General features: G+C 48.5%; 2 long non-coding RNA genes across 2 annotated transcripts; both read right to left on the bottom strand.

Annotated features, from left to right (window-relative positions):
- Nucleotides 1-5258: 5258 nt before the first annotated feature.
- LOC129392755 (uncharacterized) lies at nt 5259-6862 on the bottom strand. The gene is made up of 2 exons (XR_008619223.1): nt 6420-6862; nt 5259-6214 (listed from the first exon to the last, which is right to left on the bottom strand). It is a non-coding gene; the product is annotated as an uncharacterized lncRNA (long non-coding RNA).
- A 600-nt stretch (nt 6863-7462) lies between these two features.
- Nucleotides 7463-9146, bottom strand: LOC129392754 (uncharacterized). Its single transcript, XR_008619222.1, has 2 exons — nt 8624-9146; nt 7463-8418 (listed from the first exon to the last, which is right to left on the bottom strand). It is a non-coding gene; the product is annotated as an uncharacterized lncRNA (long non-coding RNA).
- Between the last annotated feature and the right edge of the window lie 3780 nt (nt 9147-12926).

Here is a 12926-nt window from a genome sequence, read left to right as displayed (position 1 = left end):
GTATCCATATTGCTGCAAATGGCGTTATTTCATTCTTTTTACGGTTGAGTAGTATTCCATTGTATACATGTACCACATCTTCTTTATCCATTCCTCTGTCGATGGACATTTAGGTTTTTGCCATGTCTTAGCTATTGTAAATAGTGCTGCTGTGAACATTGGATCTGACCAACCTCTCCTTCAAGGCTTTCCCAGCAGCCCCTAGAGCACTTACGGCACTGTGCGATCACATTTATCTGAGTGCTTATCTGTCCAGTTGCCTGTCTGCCCCTCTTGACTACAAAGTCCTCGAGGAGATCTGCACCCTGGTGCCTGGTGTCCTCTCTCATTCAATAAAAAACGAGGGAATGAATGAATGAAATGCACCCACTTCCTTCCAAATGCAGCTCCTCCTCACTTCTCTGTATTTTTATTTTTATTTTTATTTATTTTTGTTTTTGTTTTTTTTTGTGGTATGCAGGCCTCCCTCCGCTGTGGCCTCTCCCGTCGCGGAGCACAGGCTCCGGACGCACAGGCCCATCGGCCACGGCCCACGGGCCCAGCCGCTCCGCGGCACGCGGGATCCTCCCAGACCGGGGCGCGAACCCGGCTCCCCTGCATCGGCAGGCGGACGCGCAACCACTGCGCCACCAGGGAAGCCCTCTGTATTTTTTAAACTAATGATGCCAAAAGCTTTCCCCATCACTCTGGCTGGACGGCATCCCCTCACCAAACACCATCAACGTCTTTCCTCTTACTATGCTGTTGTCTGTCTCCTGCAGGGCAGCTCGACACCACCGTTGAGGAATGAACTCTGACTGCTTTTCGCAGGACGGGGGGTCCTCCAGGAAAGACGGAGCCTCCTTCAAATTCTCTCCTCCCAGGTACCTGGCCTCCTGGAGGTCTGGCTTGATTCAACTTCAGGAAAATAAAGAAATGTGACCCCGCATGTGTGCTCCAGTATCCGAACGCAATCATCGTTTACAATGTTCTTGTCCTTTCCTTCCACCAGGATCCTGGTTTAGACCCTGGCCTCACGTTCAGACTGTGTAAACAACCTCCTTACCATACATCAGAGGATCTCCCATGGAAAGGGAGTTGGAAATCAGATCGATACCACACGCCCTCTCCTGGCTCCATCTGAGCCCCAGAGCTGTAAAGTGACTTGGGCGATAGACTTCACGCAGACCCTGGGCTCCCGGGCTCTCAGAGCCCTTCAGGGGTCTTTTATTCTCAAACTCACCCTCTCATCTCTTAAGACCACTTTACAGCCTGTCTCTTTTCGATGTTAAGAAGCAGAACTAGGCTCTTTCAAGAACAGAGGAAATTGCACATTTTTAAAACATCAGATTGATTGTGAACTGTGCAGAGCTAAACGCTTCCATTTCCTATAAATCTGTTTCCACTCAGTCCAGCCAGGCCGGGCCTCCCGGGCGCAGTCGGTGGCCGCGCGTGCCACCCAGTGGACACAGCCTGGTACTACACCCGTGGGGGAAAAAGACCTTGGCCAACATCTGACTGCAATTTCCTTAAGGCTCTTTTCACCGATGAATTTCGGCCCACGTTCTTCTCTGTGTCAGTGAGCTGAGCAGAGCAGCTAGACTTGGGCGGTAGTGCCACTGGGATATGATGGAATTTCAGGAGAAAATAGGGAAATCCTGCTAACACTCATGACTGTTCATTTCCCTTTAAATATGGAGCAGGGGAGGGTCTTTAGAAAAGGCAATTGAGAATTTGCTCATTATTAACCAATGGTACTTAGAACCTACTATGTAGTGATGATCTCCTTACACCTACCTCTAAGTCCCAGACTCCAAGACCTTCATGCACGGTTAACCATTTCTCCTAGCCAGATTTTTGTAATACAACCGGCATCCCTGATTCTCAGTGGATAAACAGAGAAAAAAGAGTTCAAGAAGCCCCTCAGTGACTCACAGAATCTCAGAGGTTCACAGTAATATACACAGGCCTACTTGATGGTCTACAGTGGCTGTAGCACCTTCTAGAAATTCAAGAAATTTAATTTGTAGATGTTATGAAAATACGGAAAATGAAAATACACTTTAAATGACCGTCCTCACCCTTCTCAAGTTGTGAGCTAATAATTATGAAAAAATGAACCGTAAGTCAGACACAGGACACCTATGAATAAATTTAAAAGTCTCCCCCACATCACACCAGTTAGCCTACATCTACCCATACTCTTCATTGTGGGGATTATATCTACCCCACAACTATTGACCACAACTACTGAGCCTGCGCTCTAGAGCCCGTGCGCCACAACTACTGAAGCCCGCACACCTAGAGCCCGTGCTCCACAACAAGAGAAGCCACCGCAGTGAGAAGCCCACGCACCGCAACGAAGAGTAGCCCCCGCTCGCCACAACCAGAGAAAGCCCGCGGGCAGCAACGGAGACCCAACGCAGCCAAAAATAAATAAATAAATAAAAATTATTTTAAAAAATCGATCATGGCAGAGCAAATTATCTTTAAAAACAAAAGTTTTTTGTGTTAGTCAGAAATGGCCATTTGCTCACATAAGTGGCTGTAATAATCCATCAGTGAGGACTCTTTCTTCCGAAAGTATGAAAGATGGCTGAAAAAACAAGATCATCTGTTATTTCAAACAACAGGACTTGAAGGCAAGACTTGTGCAAAGTAGGTTCAACATTGTCCTCAAAGACCAGGTCTCGTAATTCTTCCACCCCAGGTAGACTCATGGCCACAAAAAAGCACAGGCATCACTTGTAGGCACAAGATCCTACGGAAAGGGCGGGGCCTTTGTGCCCGCGTCTCTTTTACTACAAGAGACCCCCCCTCCCAGCAGGCTTCTCCCCGGGCCCCACCAGCCAGTCTTAGCTGCAAGGGAGGTGGGAAAAGACTCAGCAAGCTTCATGCTCAGCTCTGTTCTGGGAGGGGGCCCTGCCGGGAGGAATAGGGGATGGGTGGTTAAATGACCATTTGGTTCTAGTTCTAGTTTTTTCTCTTTTCTTCTTTTATCCCCAAGTGCTCAGCATTACACCATGAGCCCCTTCCCCATAGCATACAAGGAGCGTCTTACTCTCTATCCCACCCTACCCCCTGCCTCTCTACACAAACACAGACACACACACACACACACGCACACACAGAGCTTCACTGCATTCATTCGGCCAGCAAACATATGCTGTGTCTATGATGGGCCAGACACTTAGCTAGATGCTGGAGACACAGGTGAACAAGGTGGGCATGGCCTCTACCCTCTGGGAACGTCTGCTCCGGGCAGGGAGCTCCCCAGGCCATAAGGGAAGGGACCGGCAGGTACGCTGGACGCTGAGGGACCAACAGGGTGGAGAGTGGAGGCTTAGGGCACCGAGGGGCTAGGTGGGCTGTGGGGCTCCCTGGGCCTCCCCCTCCGCCGACCCTGGCCTGTGGCACCCCGCCCTCACCCCAGGAGGCCGTGAGCTCTGTGGCTCTGAGCAGCCGGGCAGCCAGCCTGCCCAGGGCAGAGCCGATGAGGGCCAGGAACCTGTGGGTGATCTCCAGGGGAGCGGAAGGGATGGCAGATCAACAGATAGACTTGGAGGGTGGAAGAGACGAGTGGGAAATGAGGGGTGGGGAGGAGGGGAGGGAGTACAGAGGGACGAGACTTTCTAAGAAGAACAGTGTTTCCAATCAGTGTCTCTATCAGGTTAACTTTAATTCTGTGCTGACACTGGGTTTGGCCCTAAGCAAGAGAGAAGAGCAGGAAGCAGCCCTGGGCTCTGACGGAGCGGCCTGCCCATCACCACCCGGACCCAAAGACAGAGGGCCTGGTCTTGGTCTCCCGTCCCCGCAGCCGGAGCTCTTTTCCCTTGGGATCTGCAGGAAAGCGGACCCACCTGTTGCCAAGATGCCGCCTCAATCACAGACACCGTACAAGGAGCACGTGAGGTGTTCCAAGGACACCAGTGGCTTTAGGAGCAATAAACAAGGAGGCCCTTGGCCCTAAGCACATCCTACCTCAACTTGCAGATGGAGTCACAGCGTTCATGACTTAACGAGAAGCAAGAACTAAAGATGCCAGAGTCTGAACAAGGTCCCATGGGAGAAGCTGGGGTGCTGGGCCTGGACAGCTGGTCGGGGGAAGGGCCTAGGGTGGGGGATGGGTAGTCCTCGAGGGTGAGCTTTCGGGTACAGAAAAGTACAAACCCCAGCCATCAGTCAAAGTAACGCTGTCCTCAGCCAGTAAGGCTTTGCAGAGAGAGAGGTTCAGGTCAGTCCCAGGACCATAGGGCTGGAACGGGGAACCCAGGGGAGAAAGGAGGGCTTGAGTCGTATTTAAATGGGATGCTTGCAAGGCAGTGGAAATAGCCTTTTCCTCTAGCCTTTTTGGTTCTCGGCTGGGTCTCTGTAACAACAGACAGATTGACAGGAGAAAAGCATCCACATGCATTTACTGTGAGCTGTGTGGGACACAGGAGCTTTCAGAAGTTGAAGGCCCCAAGGAGCGGTGCAGCCTGAGCGTTTTTGTGCCAGTTCTGATGAAAAGTGGAGGGTCCTGGGAAGACGTGATGGGGCCAAGGGTATGAGCTACGAGGGCTGAAGTGGGGGGGTTAGCAAGGCTCTTCCTTCAGACTCCTCGGCTCCGTCCATCTTCGCAGACGAGGACCCTCCTCTCCTCCGGGTACCAGGAGGGCACCTCGCACGTGCTTCAGGGGAAGGTCAGAAAGCCCTTCCTGTACCTGCCGTTTCTCAAATGCCTTTGGTCAAAAATATTCCACACGCCCAGGGGCCATGTTTTGGGGTCGCATGTTCTGAACCTTGTCATGCTTATCCTCAGCGAACTATTAGAAACAGGTGCCAGGAACAATTCGGCATCCATTGCCCGTTTTGTCTTGGTTTCACTGAGGTTTTTACCTTGGGTAAATTATTTCACTTCTCTGCAGCTCAGTTTTTTCTTCTTTAAAATGGGGCTGCATAGATAATCTACAAAGACCTACTGCAGAGCACAGGAAACTCTACTCAATATTCTGCAATAACCCATATGGGAAGAGAACCTGAAAAAGAATGGATATATGTATATGTGTAAGTGAATCACTTTGCTGTGCACCCGACACTAACACAACGTTGTAAATCAACTGTACTCTAATATAAAATAAAAATTAAATTAAAAGTAAATAAATAAAATAAAATAAAATGGGGGCTACATACATTCACCTCGTGAGGTCGCGTACGAGCCCTTGCCTGGCTTACACGTGGCGCGGGCTTTGAAGGAACCCTTGCAGGTGTCAACTTTTTAAAAAAAATGCACAAGCGTGAGAGTTGTGAGTTCAGTTTTATTGGGGGCAACATGAGGGCTGCAGCCCGGGAGACAGCACTTCAGAGAGCTCTGAGAAGCTGCTCCAGAGAGGCAGCGGGCAAGGTCAGGATAGGTGTGATTTTGATGAAGGAGGAGTATACACAGTCGAGCACATATTATTTTTTGTATTTATTATTATTACTATTATTTTTGCTGTACGCGGGCCTCTCACCGCTGTGGCCTCTCCCGTCGCGGAGCACAGGCTCCGGACGCGCAGGCGCGGCGGCCACGGCTCACGGGCCCAGCCGCTCCGCGGCACGTGGGATCCTCCCGGACCGGGGCGCGAACCCGCGTCCCCTGCGTCGGCAGGCGGACTCCCAACCGCTGCGCCACCAGGGGAGCCCGAGCACATATTATTTTGCAGCAGGTTTCTGCTAGTCACGAGGAGCAGTCGTCACCATGAAGGATTTTAGTGCTTTTCTAGGTATGAGCAGATACAAGAATTGGGCTCATAAAATCGGCTCCTGAAAATATCTAACTACCTGAAGACCTGTTCCGCCAGTTTTCCCCAGAGCACAGAGCACCTCATTCCTGCTCTCCACCCTGGGCTCCTTTCAGGGGGTGCTGAAAGTCAACAGCTGCAGAGCACATGCTTTAACCCTTGTAGAGGGAGATGGCAAGTGCCAGTGGCAAGTGCCGATCTGTAGCTGACACAGGTATGGAGGTTGGAGGGCAGTGGGTTGTAGTCACTGCTGCTCTGAGAGATGTTGGACTTTCTAGCCTGAATTCCCCCTTTTTTTTTTGCTTTTGTCTTCAGCTCTGGACCTTTCAGAGACTTCTCCTGGGTTTGAAATCTCTCAGCTGGTTCTCTGCTAAGGATGATCCCCAAGTGATTCTTTACGATTCCGTCTCATCACTGGCCTCACGCACGTCAGCGTTCTCCACACCTCACTGAGCAGCTTCTCCTGTCTCTTCCTTAAGGAAGAAATAAGGTTTTCAAATTCACCTGAACACGTAAAGGGACAGATCGGACCTCTAGGGAATCCCCGAATTGGCAGCTCAGCCCAGGTCCCTCCCGTGTCACTCCCAGGGGACCGCAGCCCATCTGCCCCTGCATCCTCCAGAAGCTGCTTCAGCAGCTGAGCTGGCTTCCGCACGCCCTGCACGTCTCTGAACGTACCTGGCGACAGAAGGTCCATCTCAAAACGGAGGTCATCAATGTTCCTCTCTGTGAGAGACCTCCCAAACTTTCCTGATGAATGGATTCCATTGTGGGTGCATCTATATACTATACATGAACATAGAGGGCTCCCTAGTGTTTGACGAATGAATTATGCGTTATATTCTAGCTTTATAAAATTGCATAATACACAAGTATATAATAGAAATGGTTAACAATGAACTACAGGTCTCCCCATAAGTTTGAGGGTTCCTTCAGGATAAAGGGTGTCTTTTCCATGTCTCTGTGCCTTATAACTAAGACTAAATAAATGCTAATTACAGGAATGAATCTATTACAAACTTGCTGTGGAAATAGACACCTAGTGTTACAAATTTTTTCAATTTAAAAACATTTTTATAAAGTAATAAAGCCGGGCTTCCCTGGTGGCGCAGTGGTTGAGAATCCGCCTGCCGATGCGGGGGACGCGGGTTCGTGCCCCGGTCCGGGAGGATCCCACGTGCCGCGGAGCTGCTGGGCCCGTGAGCCGTGGCCGCTGAGCCTGCGCGGTCATGCTTATCCTCAGCGAACTATTAGAAACAGGTGCCAGGAACAATTCGGCATCCATTGCCCGTTTTGTCTTGGTTTCACTGAGGTTTTTACCTTGGGTAAATTATTTCACTTCTCTGCAGCTCAGTTTTTTCTTCTTTAAAATGGGGCTGCATAGATAATCTACAAAGACCTACTGCAGAGCACAGGAAACTCTACTCAATATTCTGCAATAACCCATATGGGAAGAGAACCTGAAAAAGAATGGATATATGTATATGTGTAAGTGAATCACTTTGCTGTGCACCCGACACTAACACAACGTTGTAAATCAACTGTACTCTAATATAAAATAAAAATTAAATTAAAAGTAAATAAATAAAATAAAATAAAATGGGGGCTACATACATTCACCTCGTGAGGTCGTGTACGAGCCCTTGCCTGGCTTACACGTGGCACGGGCTTTGAAGGAACCCTTGCAGGTGTCAACTTTTTAAAAAAAATGCACAAGCGTGAGAGTTGTGAGTTCAGTTTTATTGGGGGCAACATGAGGGCTGCAGCCCGGGAGACAGCACTTCAGAGAGCTCTGAGAAGCTGCTCCAGAGAGGCAGCGGGCAAGGTCAGGATAGGTGTGATTTTGATGAAGGAGGAGTATACACAGTCGAGCACATATTATTTTTTGTATTTATTATTATTACTATTATTTTTGCTGTACGCGGGCCTCTCACCGCTGTGGCCTCTCCCGTCGCGGAGCACAGGCTCCGGACGCGCAGGCGCGGCGGCCACGGCTCACGGGCCCAGCCGCTCCGCGGCACGTGGGATCCTCCCGGACCGGGGCGCGAACCCGCGTCCCCTGCGTCGGCAGGCGGACTCTCAACCACTGCGCCACCAGGGGAGCCCGAGCACATATTATTTTGCAGCAGGTTTCTGCTAGTCACGAGGAGCAGTCGTCACCATGAAGGATTTTAGTGCTTTTCTAGGTATGAGCAGATACAAGAATTGGGCTCATAAAATCGGCTCCTGAAAATATCTAACTACCTGAAGACCTGTTCCGCCAGTTTTCCCCAGAGCACAGAGCACCTCATTCCTGCTCTCCACCCTGGGCTCCTTTCAGGGGGTGCTGAAAGTCAACAGCTGCAGAGCACATGCTTTAACCCTTGTAGAGGGAGATGGCAAGTGCCAGTGGCAAGTGCCGATCTGTAGCTGACACAGGTATGGAGGTTGGAGGGCAGTGGGTTGTAGTCACTGCTGCTCTGAGAGATGTTGGACTTTCTAGCCTGAATTCCCCCTTTTTTTTTTGCTTTTGTCTTCAGCTCTGGACCTTTCAGAGACTTCTCCTGGGTTTGAAATCTCTCAGCTGGTTCTCTGCTAAGGATGATCCCCAAGTGATTCTTTACGATTCCGTCTCATCACTGGCCTCACGCACGTCAGCGTTCTCCACACCTCACTGAGCAGCTTCTCCTGTCTCTTCCTTAAGGAAGAAATAAGGTTTTCAAATTCACCTGAACACGTAAAGGGACAGATCGGACCTCTAGGGAATCCCCGAATTGGCAGCTCAGCCCAGGTCCCTCCCCTGTCACTCCCAGGGGACCGCAGCCCATCTGCCCCTGCATCCTCCAGAAGCTGCTTCAGCAGCTGAGCTGGCTTCCGCACGCCCTGCACGTCTCTGAACGTACCTGGCGACAGAAGGTCCATCTCAAAACGGAGGTCATCAATGTTCCTCTCTGTGAGAGACCTCCCAAACTTTCCTGATGAATGGATTCCATTGTGGGTGCATCTATATACTATACATGAACATAGAGGGCTCCCTAGTGTTTGACGAATGAATTATGCGTTATATTCTAGCTTTATAAAATTGCATAATACACAAGTATATAATAGAAATGGTTAACAATGAACTACAGGTCTCCCCATAAGTTTGAGGGTTCCTTCAGGATAAAGGGTGTCTTTTCCATGTCTCTGTGCCTTATAACTAAGACTAAATAAATGCTAATTACAGGAATGAATCTATTACAAACTTGCTGTGGAAATAGACACCTAGTGTTACAAATTTTTTCAATTTAAAAACATTTTTATAAAGTAATAAAGCCGGGCTTCCCTGGTGGCGCAGTGGTTGAGAATCCGCCTGCCGATGCGGGGGACGCGGGTTCGTGCCCCGGTCCGGGAGGATCCCACGTGCCGCGGAGCTGCTGGGCCCGTGAGCCGTGGCCGCTGAGCCTGCGCGTCCGGAGCCTGCGATCCGCAACGGGAGAGGCCACAGCAGTGAGAGGCCCGTGTACCGGAAAAGAAAAAAAAAAAAGTAATAAAGCCATTTGTTGTCTATAATTTAAGTCTTGGTTGGGTGACATGGGATTTAGCATAAGTGACTCCATTTTGGGCCTGTTGTCTTGTTTTTAACAGAATAGACAAAAATCCAATCCCTTATATAGGAAGAGGTGAAATATATACATAATGTACAGTTAATATTTGCTTTGAAATTTAAAATTCATTGGTGTGCAGGATGTGTCTCACTATGCAAATGACTGATGTAACTTTGCATTTGGGGACCAAAACATTGAGGCACTGGATCACCTTGGCGAGAGAGAGAGAGAGAGAGAGAGAGAGAGAGAGAGAGAGAGAGCGCGTGAGCTTCCAGCGATTGTATATTTCGTACAGGTCCTCGGAGCTCCTTTCTATCTGCCAGGTTGGATGGTGCCTGATTCGTGAACTGTTGAATAAAGTCAATGAGATCTTCAAAACTAACTCAGTTGAATTTTGTTTTGTAACATTTCCCTCCTCCTGGGTTTGAGGTGGTTAAGAAGGAAGATGGGGAAAGGGGTGAAGGACCTGACACCAAGAGTGGGCTTTTAAGGTGGTCCTTCCTTTGCGCCGTTTTCTGGCTGAAGCTGAATTGCGTGTCTAATGTGAACAGAAGTGAACCAGGAAAGAAAATGCACTGGAACCATTATTATTATTAGTGTTATTGTTGTTGTTGTTATTATTATTACAATCTGATTTCTACTATCCTTCCAATAAGTAGGTATCTGTAACCCCACTCGTGCTACCTACAATGGCCATCCTCTTACGGAAGTTACCGCTCACCAAATCTTCAGAGAGTGAAACAGCAGGATGCCCGGCTCCTTCTGTGTGAGCGTGAGGTACTGAATCAATATTTGAATTTGAAAAGTTGGCCGTTTTCAGGGCGCCGTGTTCAAGGCATCTGATGAGAATGACTGTAAAATACACAAAAAGTCTATGACAATTTCCTCAAGTCTGATCTCGGCACCCAGACAAAATGCTCATGACAGATGCACATTATTTGGTAAAACGCTTGAAAACCAAGAGCTTATCGAGAACGATCCTTCAACCGGCAGCAGTTCTCTCGATTTGTGAGCGTATCCACGTTTGGGTCTTTGAAGGAGAAAAGACAGTAAGAAATGAGGTCAAGCTGGGATTTTCAAGCTAAGTTAGCAGCTCAAAATGAAGGCGTATGAATCTCTGCCTTTCTGTTGTGTGGAAAATCTGCCAGGGGCTAAACTTTGTTGTTAGATGGGCCTCAATAAGCAAGACAGGTTAGCTGGGGAGGGGAGGGAAGAAAAATGTGGCTTCCTGTGGTTTTCTGAGGGTCACGTCGGTCTCAGGAATCAGGGATACTGGGGGCAGCTAAACATATGCAAATAAAATGCAACTTTTCGGAGGGAATTTACCGAGTTCCTTCATTAGCACTGAGGCCAAGGGCGGTGCAGAGCTAATGCAAAGTAGATCTGAGGGTTTCCTTTTGTTTGGTTCAAGGTCCTCCTGGCGGTGGAAGTAATGGGGTGAAAAGGCGGACAGCACTGTCCTTGAAAGGGAGCAGGACCTGTGAGCAATCTCCAGTCCTTCTGGCTTGAATACCAGCCTTTGTCTCCAAAGGACCGTGGCTGGGCTCCCCGAGAGTCCCACTAATGAAGCAGTTGATTAAGACCTCATTAAAAGTTCATTGACATTCATCCCGACCCGAGCCATCACCGCAGCCCAGTGAGATGGATCAAGCGAGGACTGGGGCCAGCCAGAAGCTTAAACCCTGGGTCTGAACGCCCTCTCTGCCACCCCATGGCTCTGCGTTCTTGGGTAAACATTTTAACCTTCTGGGATGCCACTTTTCTCAGCTCCAAGTGACTCCAATTCAACGTTGCTGTGAGCAAGTACTTTGAAAGCTTTAGTCGTTTTGTGCATCTGCACTCTTATCATCACCCCTTTCCTGTCTTCATCTGGTCGTGGGAGCCCCTTTAGGAACAGCCAAGACATTTATTTCTTGCATCACAGCACTGTGAAGCTTCCTGAGGCAGGAAGACCTCTGAGAAATACAGTCAGGTTATCAGAAAACAAGTCTCTGGTCTCTGGCAGGTGCTGACACAATCCACTCGGTCCCCAGGAAGGAGAAAGTGCAGGCAGCTTAAAGCTTCTCTGCCCAAAGGGGTCAGGTGTGCTCTTTTGCCCAAATTCAAGCTCCTGGCCTCAGATCCAGGTACTGAGCACAACGGCGAATCGCAAAGTGTGTTCTAGGGACCACTTGTTCTAACAGATGTCTGGCCTTCCACCAGGGGGCTGGGGCAGGGAATCCTGCCTGCTTTCCCCAAAGAGCCCAGGAATCTGCAAGGCCACCTCCTTTTTTTTATTTTTTGTGAAATATAGTTGATTTACAATGTTGTGTTAGTTTCAGGTGAACAGCAAAGTGATTCACTTATACGTATATATAAATAAATATATATATATTCTTTTTTCACGTTCTCTTCCACTATAGATTTTTACAAGATATTGGGTATAGTTCCCTGTTCTATACGGTAGGTCCTTGTTGCTTATCTATTTTATATATAGTTGTGTGTATCTGTTAATCCCAAACTTTTCATCTATCCCTCCCCCTACCCCAAGGCCACCTGCTAGACCGTAGGGCTCCATGTCAACTTCAACCACCGGACTCAACACGGGCATGTTTTGTTGTGTTTTGTTTGGACTTAGACCTGTTAAAAAATAAAATTCAACTGAGTACATTTAAAAGATCTTATTGGCTTTACTCAATGATTCATAAATTGGTCATCATCCAATCTAGCAGAGAGAAAGGAGCTCCGAGGAGCTGTACAAAGCGAGAGACTTTTACAGGCAGAAGGGAGCGGGAACAAAGAAGTTGTACTCGGCAAAAAGCGGGTTGCTTACTTCAAGGTCACTTCCCTTTAGGGGATGCAGGGGTCCACCAGGCAGGTGACCTCACTGGTGCTGATCAGGGGATTCCCGATTCCCTGGTTTCAGGTTCCATTTCTGGGAGGGGCTGAAACTGTAATTAAGTCTTGGTTTCATGACATGGGGCTCAGAATCAGTGACTCCACTTTGGGCCGGAAATGGCCTCTTCTGCTCTGGGACCCTCCTTCGGCTCCTCTGATGATACTGTAAAAATTTCCGTCCCTGACCATCACCTCCTACCTCGAGTACCCTCTCACTCTTCCTTTCTTACCGATGGTTGAGATCTCTCCTTGTCCCGGCAGGGGAGAGAGTCTTATTTCAGCTCCAATTCTTCTCCGAGAATGCTCTGAGAGATGATATATACTTCACGTCTGATGCCTCCCCGTAGAGCCAAGTTTCTGAAAAATCAAAGCTTTATTCTCTCTACTCACAGAAGAGCGGTGGCTTTTAATTCTGTATTTGGGCTACAGATTTCTAAAGGTCTGCTTCAGAGCTCAAAAGGCAATGAATTTTTTTGTTGCTTTCTCTGATTCTTCCCTGCCCAGAGGGCGATTTATAGAGAGTCCCACTGGCTATACGACTGCTTGGTGGTGATGACAGAGCAGTATCTACGGAAAGAAGGATTAGAGGTAAATGGTGTTGGCATTTTTTTTTTTTTACTTTTTTTTTAACTTTTTTAACTGAGATATAATCGACACATAGCATTGTGTAAGTCTGATGCATTTATATTTTGTAACATGAATACTACAGTAACATTAGCTAACACCCTTATCATGTCGTGTA

Source organism: Physeter macrocephalus, chromosome 14 (genome assembly GCF_002837175.3).
Source record: "Physeter macrocephalus isolate SW-GA chromosome 14, ASM283717v5, whole genome shotgun sequence".
NCBI classification, from domain to species: domain Eukaryota; kingdom Metazoa; phylum Chordata; class Mammalia; order Artiodactyla; family Physeteridae; genus Physeter; species Physeter macrocephalus.
This window is presented reverse-complemented; position numbering and strand designations above follow the sequence as displayed.